This window comes from Papio anubis, chromosome 10 (genome assembly GCF_008728515.1).
Source record: "Papio anubis isolate 15944 chromosome 10, Panubis1.0, whole genome shotgun sequence".
Taxonomy (NCBI): domain Eukaryota; kingdom Metazoa; phylum Chordata; class Mammalia; order Primates; family Cercopithecidae; genus Papio; species Papio anubis.
In genome coordinates this window covers 39981524-39995338 of record NC_044985.1, presented here as the reverse complement: position 1 = coordinate 39995338, position 13815 = coordinate 39981524, and the positions used below count along the sequence as shown (strand labels likewise).

The following is a 13815-nucleotide window of genomic DNA, read 5'->3' as shown; positions in this document are numbered from 1 at the left end:
GCAGATCACTTGAGCCCGGAAGTTTGAGACCAGTCTGTGCAATGTGGCAAAACCCTGTGTCTACTCAAAATACAAAAATTATCTGGGCATGGTGGTGCACGGCTGTACTCCCAGCTATTCAGAAGGCTGAGGTGGGCGGATCGCTTGAGCCTAGGAGGTCCAGGCTGCAGTTAGTAATGATTACACCACTGCACTTCGGCCTGGGAGACAGAGGAGACCCTGTCTCAAAAGGAAAAAGCAGACAAACCAAAACCCCAAAACTTTACTATTAGCAAAAATTTCTAATATTTATGGCTAATTTATTGAGTTAATTGACAGATGTTTTGTTTTGGCCATTCTATACAGTACTTACAACTCTACTGAAAAGAATTAAAAGGTTTATTGCAAGCTTTCCAATTGTATGCATAACATACCTGTTCCTCAAAGTATATTAACTGATTTCTCCAAAAGGCCAATTATCAAATATTCTAATATTTGTGGCAGATTAAATATGGATTCTGGGTTATTAGAAGTGTAGAGATTTATATGCATGATAGGTAGATAAAGACATGATGAAGTTAAAGATTTTATTGCCTAGAAATACATATTTTCTAGATCTATTCAGGAAATTAGCTGCATATGTGTGAAACTGTTATCATCTGCTTTACATTTTTCCATCTGGGCCAAAGGATAGTGTCCATCCAATCTCTTGCTGAAACATAATGCACTATAGTTTGCTATTCTCTATATCTACTAGTCTAGTAATTCTATTAAAATAGATATTTTGTTGGGCCAGATATTCCTTCATTGATTTACTCACTCAATGATAATTTCTAAAGATACACAAGGATGAATTATTAGTGAATGTATGCTGGAATTTAGTGACTGTCATTTTCTAAATGCTCGCAAGGTGTCAGTTCTGTAAGCATTCCATAATTTTGCTGGTCTATAATTTTCAGAATTTAATGTTGAGCTTTTAAAATCTCCATAATGTTTTCTCTATTTTGTTTTTGACTGTTGAACAGAATATTTTATCCTGTGAACAAGCAACTATGAAGACTAAGGATAAAATATATAGTCAGATTTTGTCATAATTATAAGATATTCAACAAATAAATATTAATTTTTCCTTTAAACAATAAAATCTAGTTTTTGGTGCTGTCTTTTCTAAGTTCTCCAAAATCTAGAGCGTAGTTTTAGAGGTGGCCCTTCTGGATTTGAATCCCAGTTCAACTGTTATACATTTTAGTTACTTCCTGGGTAATTGTGAATATATTAATACTTGTGTTGTAGGGTTGTTGCAAATAGACTAAGGTTTTCATAAAGCATTTGATACAAGATATGGAACATTGAGCAGTCCTCTAGCTGTTTGTTCAGCTTTTCTAAACTCCTCACTTCTAGCGGTGGTGCAGATTTTGGGCCAGAAGTAACCCTGGGCTATGAGATTGCAATTGTTTTGGGGATGGGAGTGAAGTGAAGGTTTGGGGTAAGGTACAAATTGATGGGATTGTCACTACCAAGCAGTCCAGGGAAATGGGAGAAAGAGCCATGCAAAGAAGATAGAAGGCTAGGTAGACAGAGCAAGAGCTGAGAATGTTGGGGTCCACATATAAGAGACGAAGTGTTATTATTGAAATAGGAAGGTTTAGGTTGGTTGGTAGCTTTACTCGAGCTGAGAAAATCCAGATATGTTGTTTGTAACTGAATGAGGACAGAGATGCCAGTGTGAGTCTTTTAACAGCCAACAGTTTATCGTACACTAGTCTTGAGCAGCTTCAATCTGAATTCATCTCCCCAGGACAGGAGGAAGTAAGGAGATCTTATGTCCTTTCTTACTTAGAACTGCCACAACCCCTATCCCTCACCAGTCAGGCCCCACGTCACACAGGTGGCCCAACTGGAATACTAACATCAGCTAATTCCATTATATTCTTGTCGTTCTTGACATTGCCAGAAAACGTAATCTCTCATACTTTCCAATCCCAATAGTGTTTTCTCTGGGCCTCCTAACCCCATATTCTTTCTGTCCACAAATCTCCTTTTCAGTTGCAACCCCCATCCAATTTTAAACAACTCCCACATTTTCAATACTGGGGTTAGTCATTAATTGAGCTGTAACGGGTATATATTGTCTACTAACTGTTTTGGAAAGTCACTTTGACACTTAGCCAATATTATAGGCATGCACTCATCCTTCCCATGACCCTTTTCCTTCCATATACTTTAGAATGTTCTTCCTTGATAGAATGTAAGCTCTATGAGGGCACGTGGTTTTGTTTTACTCACTAATGTGGATCAAGTAACCATAGCAGTGCCTCTCATATAGTAGGTATTCAATAAATAAGCATTGAATAAATGAATTTAATGAGCATACATTCAACAAATATGTGGTTATATGACAATATGACAATGAATGAGTAAAATAATATTTTCCCTTATGGAGTTTACATTCTAATGTGTAAATGCCAGAAGGCTATGACAAACAGACAATAACCATGTAAACAGATATAATTCCATACATTCATTAATCTATGGGGAAAATAAATCACATTAAGGAAATAGTGACTGATAGAAAGAATTTTGGTTATTTTAGATAGACTGGTTAAGACAATTCTCCTTGGGGAGGCAAATCTGGGCAGAATACTGATGTGATGCAAAATGAAGATTTTGGACACAAAAAGACTTGGGAATAGGCAGGAGTAGCAAACAGAGAATATAAAGGTCTTGATGTGGCAAAATGTTTTATGTATTTGAGAGAAAGAGTGGTTGGAGATATTGTTAGGGAGATGAGGAAAGGCCATGTTGTTCAGGTCTTACAGGTTATCTATATCCGGGGGTCCCCAACCCCTGGGCCTTGGACGGATACCGATACCAGTCTGTGGCCTATTAGAAACTGGTGGCACAGCAGGAGGTGAGCAGCGGGCTAGTGAGCATTACCTCCTGAGCTCTGCCTCCTGTCAGATCAGTGGTGACATTAGATTCTCATAGGACAGGAACCCTATTGTGAACTGCTCATGCAAGGGATCTAGGTTGCACTCTCCTTATGATAATGTAATGCCTGATGATCTGAAGTGGAACAGTTTCATCCCCAAACTACACTCACTCTACCCCTTCCCATGGAAAAATTGTCTTCCTTGAAACCAGTCCCTGGGGCCAAAAAAATTAGGGACCACTGATCTACAGGATTTTCATTTTATTTAAATGTGATATGAAGTCATGGGAAAGTTTGGAAAAGTCTCATGATCTTATTCAGGATGATAAAATAATGAATTGAAAAGCTACTTGGTGAAGAGAGAAAGCAGAGACCAGCAAGGCGTCTACTGTAATATCAAATGACAAATGATGGTGGACTGAGCCGGAGTGGTGGCAGTGGAGTAGAATCAGGTTCTGGATATTCTTTGAAGATGGATTCGAAGTGGTAAGAGAAAGAGAGGAATTAAGAATGGGTCTTAGATTCCTCAGCTGAGCTGGGGAAATCCATTTTACTATTAGTGTTTCCTCAGGAAGAGAATGAGCTAATGCATTTGGGGAAAATATTATTGCTTCCGGAAAACTCAAAAGAAAATGATCATTTAAAATAAAAACTATTGTATCCTTTGTTTTCTCTTAATTTTTTTTAGAATCTCCCAGTCTTTTATTTTGAAAAATGTTAACTTCAATAAGAATTTGAAAAAAATAGTACAACCATATATCCTTTACCTATGTTCACTAATTACTAACGTTTTGCCACATTTGCTTTCTCTATCTTTTCACATACACACAAAAACACACACAGTTTTTCTCTGAAATATTTGAAAGTATGTTGCAGACATCATGAAACTGCACTGCTAATATTTCGGTATATATTTACACATATTTACTGAGAACAAGAAAATTTTCTTATGCAAATACAAGACCAGAGAAATTTTACATAGCTACAATGCTTTTAATCTAATATATAGCCTATATTGAAATTTTCTCAGTTGTTCAAATACTGTTATTTTTCCTCTTATCTTGAGTCATTCAATGATCAAGTTATGTGTTTTTAATCACTATTAATCTGGGGAGAGGTTGGCAAGATTTCTGTGATGGCTCAGATAGTAAATATTTTGGGTTTTGTGGGCTACCCCATATATTTTCTGTTGCAGCTACTCAGCTCTGCTATTGTAGCACAAAAGAAGCCACAGACAATATGTAAATAAATGAGTGTGGCTGTAGCCGATACACTTTTTTTTTTGTTTGTTTTTGAGATGGAGTTTTGCTCTTGTTGCCCAGGCTGGAGCGCAATGGCACAGTCTCAGCTCACTGCAACCTCTCCCTTCCGGGTTCAAGCGATTCTCCTGCCTCAGCCTCCCAAGTAGCTGAGGTTACAGGCACCCACCACCATGCCTGGCTAATTTTTATTTTATTTTATTTTATTTTAGTAGAGGCGAGGTTTCACCGTGTTGGCCAGGCTGGTCTCAAATTCCTGACTTCAGCTGATTCACCCGCCTTGGCCTCCCAAAGTGCTGGGATTACAGACGTGAGCCACTGCACCCAGCCAACTTTTTTATGGCCTCTGAGGTTTGAATTTCATATAAAATTCATGATTCACAAAACATTATTCTTCCTTTGATTTTTTCCAACAATTTTAAATATAAAAATCATTCCTAGTTTGTTGATTGTATAAAATCAGGCAGCAAACTGGATTTATCCTATGGCCTATGGTTTGCTAATCTCTGATCTAGAGCAGCACCCTTTGCTTTTTTTTGTGGGGGGGGTCTTTAACGATATTGTCATTTTTGAAAAGTCCAGGCCTATGGTCATATTCTGATTTTTTTCTTCACTATTAAATACAGGTTTAGCTTTTTGGCTAGAGTACTACAAAAATGGTATTGTGTTTTTCTCAGTGCATTGCATGTCAAGAAGTATAAATGATGTCAATTTATCCTGTTATTTGTGAAGCTCTCATCTTTTAATTCAGTTTTGTGACTATAGGATAATATTTCTTATTGATCTAAACGTATCCATACATGTTCTCATAAACATGAATTTTATAGTGGAAAACCTACGTTTTTCCAAAAATTAAATTTTTTATTTTATTTCTATTTTTTTAACTTTCATTTTAAGTTCAGGGGTACATGTGCAGGTTTGTTACCTAGGTAAACTTGTGTCATGGGGTTTGTTGTACAGATTATTTCATCATCCAAGTATTAAGCCTAGTACCCATTAGTTATGTTTCCTGATCCTCTCCCTGCTTCCACCCTCCACCCTCTGATGGGCCCCAATGTATGTTGTTTCCCTCTATACGTCCATGTTTTTTCATCATTTAGCTCCCACTTATAAGTGAGAACATGCAGTATTTGTTTTTCTGTTCCTGTTAGTTTGCTGAGGATAATGGCTCCCAGCACCATCCATGTCCCTGCAAAGGACATGATCTCTTTCTTTTTTATGACTGCATAGTATTCCAATATGGAGCTATGATTGGTGTATTTTATTTACTGACTGTTTTGGAAAGTCATCACAAATGTGTATATGTACCATATTTTCTTTATCCAGTCTGTCATTGATGGGCATTTAAATTGAGTCCATGTCTTTGCTATTATGAATAGTGCTGCAGTGAACATATGCATGCATCTGTCTTTATAATAGAACGATTTATATTCCTTTATACCCAGTAATGAGATTGCTGGGTCAAATAGTATTTCTGTTTTTAGTTCTTTGAGGAATCACCACACTGTCTTCTACAATGGCTGAACTAATTTACACTCCTCCAAGAGTGTATAAGTGTTCCTTTTCTCCACAATCTTGCCAGCATCTGTAATTTTTTGACTTTTTAATAATAGTCACTATGACTGGTGTGAGATGATATCACATAGTGGATATGATTTGCATTTCTTTAATGATCTGTGATGTTGAACTTTTTTTCATGATTGTTGGCCCCAGGTATGTCTTCTTTTGAGAAGTGTCTGTTCATATCCTTTACCCACTTTCAATTTTTACTTTATTTAATTGATCAATTGATTGATTTATTGAGATGGAATCTCACTTTGTTGCCCAGGCTGGAGTGCAGTGGTGCGATCTCTGCTCACTGCAACCTCCACCTTCTGGGTTCAAGCGATTCTTGTGCCTAAGCCTCCCAAGTGGCTGGGATTACACCATGCCCAGCTAATTTTTGTATTTTTAGTAGAGATGGGTTTTCGCCATCTTGGCTAGGCTGGTCTCCAACTCCTGACCTTAAGTGATCCACCCGCCTCAGCCTCCCAAAGTGCTGGGATTACAGGTATGAGTCACTGTGTCCAGCTCCTTTAACCACTTTTTAATGGGGTTGTTTTTTCTTGGAAATTGTTTAAGTTCCTTATAGATGCTGAACATTAGCCCTTTGTAGGATGCACAGGTTGCAAAAATTTTCACCCATTCTATAGTTGTCTGTTTACTCTGTCACTTGTTTCTTTTGATGTGCAGAAGCTCTTTAATTAGATCTGATTTGTCAATGTTTGCTTTTGTTGCAATTGCTTTTGGTGTCTTTGTCATGAAATCTTTGCCCATGCCTATGTCCTGAATGATATTGTCTAGGTTGTCTTCTAGGTTTATATAGTTTTGAGTTTTATAATTAAGCTTTTAATCCATCTTGAGTAATTTTTGTATAAGGTGTAAGGAAGGGGTCCAGTTTTAAACTTTGGCACATGGCTTGCCAGTTATCCCAGCATTACTTATTGAATGGAAAATCTTTTCCCCATTCAATAAATTTATCTATTGCTTGTTTTTGTCAGATTTGTCAAATATTAGATAGTGGCAGGTGTACAGTCTTATTTCTGGGTTTTCTATTCTGTTCCATTGGTCTATGTGTCTGTTTTTGTACTGGTACCATGCTGTTTTGGTTACTGTAGCCCTATAGTGTAGTTTGAGGTAGGGTAACGTGATGCTTCCACTTTTGTTCTTTTTGCTTAGGATTGAATTGGCTACTTGGACTCTATTTTGCAAGCCCAAGAGTTCTTAACAGAGAAACAATTATATGCAGAGATGATCAACCATTAGGAAATTATGCATTGCTTATGGGCACAAGGTTTATAATAGGCAGAAATTTGCAAATGAACTCAGCAGAGTTTTACATTACTTTTATTTTATTAAAAAGTTAAAAAGATTACCTGCAGAAAACAAAATCAATCAAATTCCTCTGTTCATGGTACGCTATCATCTTTTCTCCTTGTTCACTTTATATCTTCTTGTTATTTTCAAGCCACCCCTGACCACTCAACTGCATTTGGATATATATATTCTTTTCAGATTACATATATGTATACATATAGTGTATTATAATCTCATTCTTTTTCTGATTTTCTTATTCTTTATTGTTTTCAGGATTTATGTGTATTTTTCTATGTGTCAGTTTGCTCTGATCATATTCCATAGTACACATTTATTCTACTTTATTTCCCTAGCAAAGTGCACCTAAATTGCTTCCAACTTCCTTCCATCACAAATAATGCTGTGATAAACATAATGACACACAACTCCTTTGGTGTCTCTGCACATATTTCTCTGGACATATACTGAAGAGAATGATTGCCATGTCTTAGGGGATGCACATTCCATACCACAGTTTACACTGCCAGACTAAAAGAGCTCTGTTGCTCTTCATGCCTGCCACAATGCACAAGATTCCTATTTCTCCATAAGCTCACCAACATTTGGTGGTATCTCTAGTTTTTGTCAAAGTGATGTGTATAAAGTGGTGCCTCATGTTTTAATTTGCATCCACATAAGAATCAGTGTGGTAGATCGTCTCCTTATGTAATAGTTTTTCTGTTGGATATTCATTCTGATATGGGAAATTATATTGGATTATGTGGGTTGCCCCAATGTAATTACATATGTCTAAAGTGTCTAATACCAGAAAACCTTTCCTGACTGTGATCTGAGGGAGATGTGACTATGAAAGAATGGGCAGATAAGTGGAATGTTGGTGGCTTTGAAAATGGATAGAGGTGAGATCAGGAGCAAAGAAATAGATGGCCTGTAAAAGCTGGCAAAAGTAAGCAAACAGATGCTGCTCTAGAGCCTTCAGAAAAAAATGCAGTCCTGTAGATGCCTTGATTTAGGTCCAATGAAAAAAGAGTGCTGCTCTAGATCAGAGATTAGCAAACCATAGGCCATAGGATAAATCCAGGTTGCTGCCTGATTTTATACAATCAACAAACTAGGAATGATTTTTATATTTAAAATTGTTGGAAAAAATCAAAGGAAGAATAATATTTTGTGAATCATGATTTTAGATGAAATTCAAACTTCAGCTGTTTTTCATAATTAATTTTAAAAAATATTCTTCTCCACCTTTGCCCTCTACTTTGAATATCTTTTGATGATATATTTTCCTACTACAGTGTGGTACCAAGAGCTAAATTGTGATACGATAGGTGACTTATGAGTAGCACAGAATATAGTAGGCCCATCTCTACCTAGTTCTGGTCACCACACTTCTGTCAAGGTAGCTCGGAGAAACGATGTCTGCTTGTTCACCACATCATGAGGTCACCTCAAACTAAGCAGGCAGCCAATGAAAACCAGTGAGCTTTCTTTACACTAACTTTCTGAAAGTCATTTTTTCTTATTTTACTTTGTGACTTTTTTAAAAAGCTGTAGCTTCATGGAATTTAATCCTGGTATTTAGAACACTTACTGTTTGTTTAACTCTATTAAATTTCACTTTGATTTACTCTGTTGACATCTACTTTTAATTTTATCCTGTGAAATATCTTACTGTGGCTTCCGTTCTAGTAAATCTTTGTATTTGTTGAATATACTATCTTATGTAAATGAAGTTTAATGATAAAACATTGGGTAGGGAAGAGACAGGATCAGAAATTCTGTAGAATACAACTATAAACTGCTATTTATAAAGACTGCAATCTATTAACTAATGAAGTAATTAATGAACCAATCATCAATCAATTATTATTCTTTTGGTATAGTTGACAGAAAAAATATAAATCCACATACTGTAGTATTAGGCAGCTCATGTGTCTCTTTCATTCACAGGAAAATAATGAGACACTTCATCAAATGTCTCTTAAACTCTAGTCTACTCGTGACATTCCTCTGAGGTAATCTTAAAATATTAGATCAAGAGTGTGGTCTGAAGCAAAAAACAAAATTTGAAACGTGGAGGAAATTTACAAAAGCCTCTAGGTTACCAAACGAGAATTGTGAGGATTTGAGCTGCATAATTTTAGTGCTGGGATTTTGGAGCTAATATAATTCAATCCCCAGACCAAACAGATAATCTAAAAGTTTGGAAAAGTAGGGTGAACTTGGTAAGATCCTGTACTTAGAGACAAAGTGGATTTAGGACATGTTTTGCTGAACATCTTATTCAGTGATGGTTCTACCACTTACCACACCATCACTCTGTTGATCTTTATTTCTCAGCTAAGTGGCCGACTCACCTTCTTTATCTTCTTCTTTTATGGACATTTCACTGTACGGAGGCTGAAGCTGTGGGAAGCAAGTGAATTCTTTCTTTGAAAGGCCATCACTTTGCCCTCAGCAGTGTTTAATTGTGGCAAATATGAACTGCTTGAAAAAAGTCTCCCTTATTTTTTCAGCCTATTTTATACTGAGATTTTCTAGAGATCAAGAGGTAAGGCCAGATGTCTCATTTTCTCAAATTATCTTTTAAGCTCCTTGCTTGTTTAAAATATAGAAAAATGTGTTCATGAAATTAAACAACTTCCATGCCCCAGCTTTTCTTTGGTATGGAATAATTATCTGTATTTAAAACTATTGAAAGTTCTGGGTAAATTTTAAATTCCAGGTGGTTACAGAAAAGGGCTACTTTCTTTGAAGTTTTCTATGCAATCCAACTGGCTAAGGACTGATCAACCATCACATTATCATTTCAATAAACTGTGTAATAACAGGAATAAGTGAATAGGACTGTTATCTCTGTCTTTTTTTTTTTTTTTTTTTTTGAGACGGAGTCTCACTCTGTCGCCCAGGCTGGAGTGCAGTGGCGCGATCTCGGCTCACTGCAAGCTCCGCCTCCCGGGTTCACGCCATTCTCCTGCCTCAGCCTCCTTAGTAGCTGGGACTACAGGCGCCCGCCACCACGCCCGGCTAATTTTTTTTGTTATTTTTAGTAGAGATGGGGTTTCACCGTGTTAGCCAGGATGGTCTCCATCTCCTGACCTCGTGATCCGCCCCTCTCGGCCTGTTATCTCTGTCTTACAGGTAAGGAAGGTGATATAGCTAGTGAGTACATCTGGCTCTAGAGTATGTACATTTAGCCACACTCTCTACTGTCTCTCAAAATACCCCAATGTTCTTAGTTTAAGGAATTGAATAGTCTTGATAATGGATTTTTACTCACTTGCAGTGGGAGAAGGAAAGGGAGTGCTGGAGACGTAGTAGTGGAATGTGCATTAAGACAAAAGTGTTATTCAGTTATCAATGCTTATACTTGAGCCCTGTATGTTTTATTCACCATTTCAAACTCCTGTGTCCATATTGGATACGGGTTTCCTACCTGCATCAGAGCCTCTACATTCTTTTAGCTTCTTAACTATAATTTATTTTCTAAATCTTGAGACCTTTTCTCTCTTTTACTGTCTTCTTTGCTTCTATCGTAGAATATACCTGTAATATTAGCTCTATAAAAATAGATGTTGGCCAATCGTTTTACTAACCTTTATAATATATCATCAGGATTATATGACAATAGAATTTTCATTGAATTATTCTGCTGTCATTCCTCTTTAGTTTACTTTCCCAGGTTTGGTTGATATTTCCTCTTGTAATCCACTAATTCTTTTTCCAAAGATGAATTTACTGTAAGCTAAGTAGATAAAAATTTGCCTACTGATTCAGGGGAGAGTTAATGAACTATCATTGATACCTACTAAACATCCATCTTTTGAGACTATATGTGTCAGTAATTATCTATATATCTTTCTTTATGTTTAAATGTTTTATTATAAAAGTTTAAATATATGCAAAAATAGAGACTAATTTAATCAACTTTATTAACCCATCATCTAGTTTTAATAATTATTAACATTTTACTAATCTTGTCTCTTAAAGACATGGTGGATTTTTGGAATTTAAAAAATAGTGGTTAATCACATGACATATAAATTATTTTTCTATTATTTCTACAATGTTGTCACCTTATTATTTTGTACATGATAATATTATTTGAAGGCATTTATTGAAGATTCAGCTTCACTTTGATTTTTCTTAAAAAACTATGCTGTCATTTAAATGACATTTCCAATATATTATGATTTCTATAAAATTGGATCAAACTGTTTTTAATGAGTTTTCTAAGACTATAAACTTATGATAACCTTGGAAATTAAAGTTTTTAACTTTTGGTATAAAGCAAAGAGTACTCATCTTTGCCTGTCTACTCTTTGTGGCCATCTCATCTTCATTTAGCTGTAAATCCCTGGGTGGTGTCTTTATAGATTTGTCTTATGAATTATCAAGTGTTTTGTTGCAGAATAAAAGTAAGAATTTAAATAAGTAATGAATTATGGAGAATATTATTTAAACTTTCACCAAAAGATACAATTAAGAAAGAAAATGCGGCTGGGCAAGGTGGCTAACGCCTGTAATTCCAGCCCTTTGGGAGGTTGAGGCTGGTGGATCACCTGAGGTCAGGAGTTCAAGACCAGCTGGCCAACATGGTGAAACCCTGTCTCTACGAAAAATACAAAAAAGTAGCCAGGCATGGTGGCGAGCGCCTGTAATCCCAGCTACTTAGGAGGCTGAGGCAGGAGAATCACTTGAACCTGGGAGGTGGAGGTTGCAGTGAGCCGAGATGGTGCCATTGCACTCCAGCCTGGACAACGTGAAACTTCGTCTCAAAAAAGAGAAAGAATGAGAGAGAGAGAGAGAGAGAGAGAGAAAGAAAGAAAGAAAGAGGGAGAGAGGGAGGGAGGGAAGGAAGGAAGGGAGGGAGGAAGGAAGGAAGGAAATTCAATCCAAAGATTTATAAAACAATAAATGGAAGGTTCTAGTGTAGAGTGAGAAACAGAAGCAATTTAGAATTAAGCCACGTGCTGTTGATTAATAAAAGAATATATGTGTCCTAGCTCATATGTTATACATTATATATGTTGTATATAATATATGTTATCTGTTGTATATATGTTAATATATGTATATATGTTAATATATTATATATAATAAATATATAATATATGTTGTATATATGTTAATATAATATATGTTGTATATAATATATATTATATGTTCTAAGGATCCATATAATATGAAAAAAAGTGATGTTTTGGTATGCTTTAAGGTTTCTTTTCAATAGTCATGCAAGAATGGGATGACAATTTTGTAATTATGGCCTTGAGTAAGCAGCTTATTGCATTATGGTATGACAGAAGTACCTGGTGGTCTCAAAATATCCACTACTGTCTTGACCTAATACTTGAAAATTTCACAATTAATAAACCTATGGGGTTATGACATTAAATGCTTAAGTATTATAATTGCATTATATGTGAAACCTACTCCATTAAATCATAATCACCATTATCACAATGGCACCAATTAAGTTATCACATCGGGTTACCCACCCATCTAAAAGACACAGGAACAAGTTGGCGAGCTTTATGCAAGAAAGAGAGAACAGAGACAGTGTAGAAGAGAAGTTAAAGAAGCTTTGAAAACCACAAAGAGCTAGTTGTTTGATCGCAAGAAGTATCAAATCAAAGATTGGGGATGGTGTTTTTTGTTTTTGTTTTTTTTTAGGTGTACAGGAAGTAGAATTTATTGGTGAGTATTAAGAGGGGGGCAGCATATTGGAAGCCCTCATGAGTGCAGGGCCCGCCATTTGTCCAGAGGACCACGATTGGGGATGTACTTGACCCCACAGCCATCTGGGATGAGCCGCTTTTCAGCCACCATGTCTTCAAATTCATCAGCATTGAACTTGGTGAAGCCCCACTTCTTTGAGATGTGGATCTTCTGGCGGCCAGGAAACTTGAACTTGGCCCTGCGCAGGGCCTCAATCACATGCTCCTTGTTCTGCAGCTTGGTGCGGATGGACATGATAACTTGGCCAATGGAACCCTGGACACAGTGCCCTGGGGCTTTCCAAAAGCACCTCGCATGCCTGTTTGGAGCCTGTCAGCCCCAGCACAGGACAACATCTTGTTGATGCGGATGACGTGGAAGGGGTGGAGCCACACCCGGATTATGGAAGCCATCCTTGCCGCAACTTTTTACCATGTGCTTATTGGCACAAATTCGGGCAGCCTCCAGGCCTTCACGGGACAGCTGCCATATTCATCTGAAACCATGTGGCCACAGAGCAGAAACTCATCCACTTTTTGCCTTCTTCCGCCCTAGGTCAAAGATGCGAATCTTGGCATCAGGAACACCTCGGCAGAAGCGAGACTTTGGGTACGGCTTGTTCTTACAATACCGGTAACAACTGGCGGGGCGGCGGCCCATGGCGACACCAGGATCTTCAGTGGCGCGCCGAAGGGAAAGAGGGGGATGGTGTTCTTAAAGGGGATAACAAATGGCCAACTAGTAGCTCTACCTTTAGATAGCCCGTGTCCAGATTATTGCAGTTTTAGATATGATACACTGAAAAGTGTTGCTTTGTATTAAAGACTTACTTTATTTTTTGTATATAATCTAGTTTTTCTTCTATAAGTTAGGATATCAATAATCATGGTTTTAAGATTTGGGAATGTTCTGAGGAAAGCCATGGGTAGCTATACAGATTGAGATTTACTTTTATAAATCCAAATAAATCCACAAGGAAGAGAAAAACATAATTTATGTGTTAGTCAGTAGAATTGGGACTTCAGTATTGTTTGGAAAACCACTCAGGTTCATGATGCAATGAAGGAG

General features: G+C 37.0%; 1 pseudogene across 1 annotated transcript; it reads right to left on the bottom strand.

The window, feature by feature from the left end:
- Positions 1-12691: 12691 nt before the first annotated feature.
- Positions 12692-13436, bottom strand: LOC101000545 (annotated as a pseudogene). The gene has a single exon (XR_162082.4). The product of XR_162082.4 is annotated as a 60S ribosomal protein L10-like (transcript).
- Between the last annotated feature and the right edge of the window lie 379 nt (positions 13437-13815).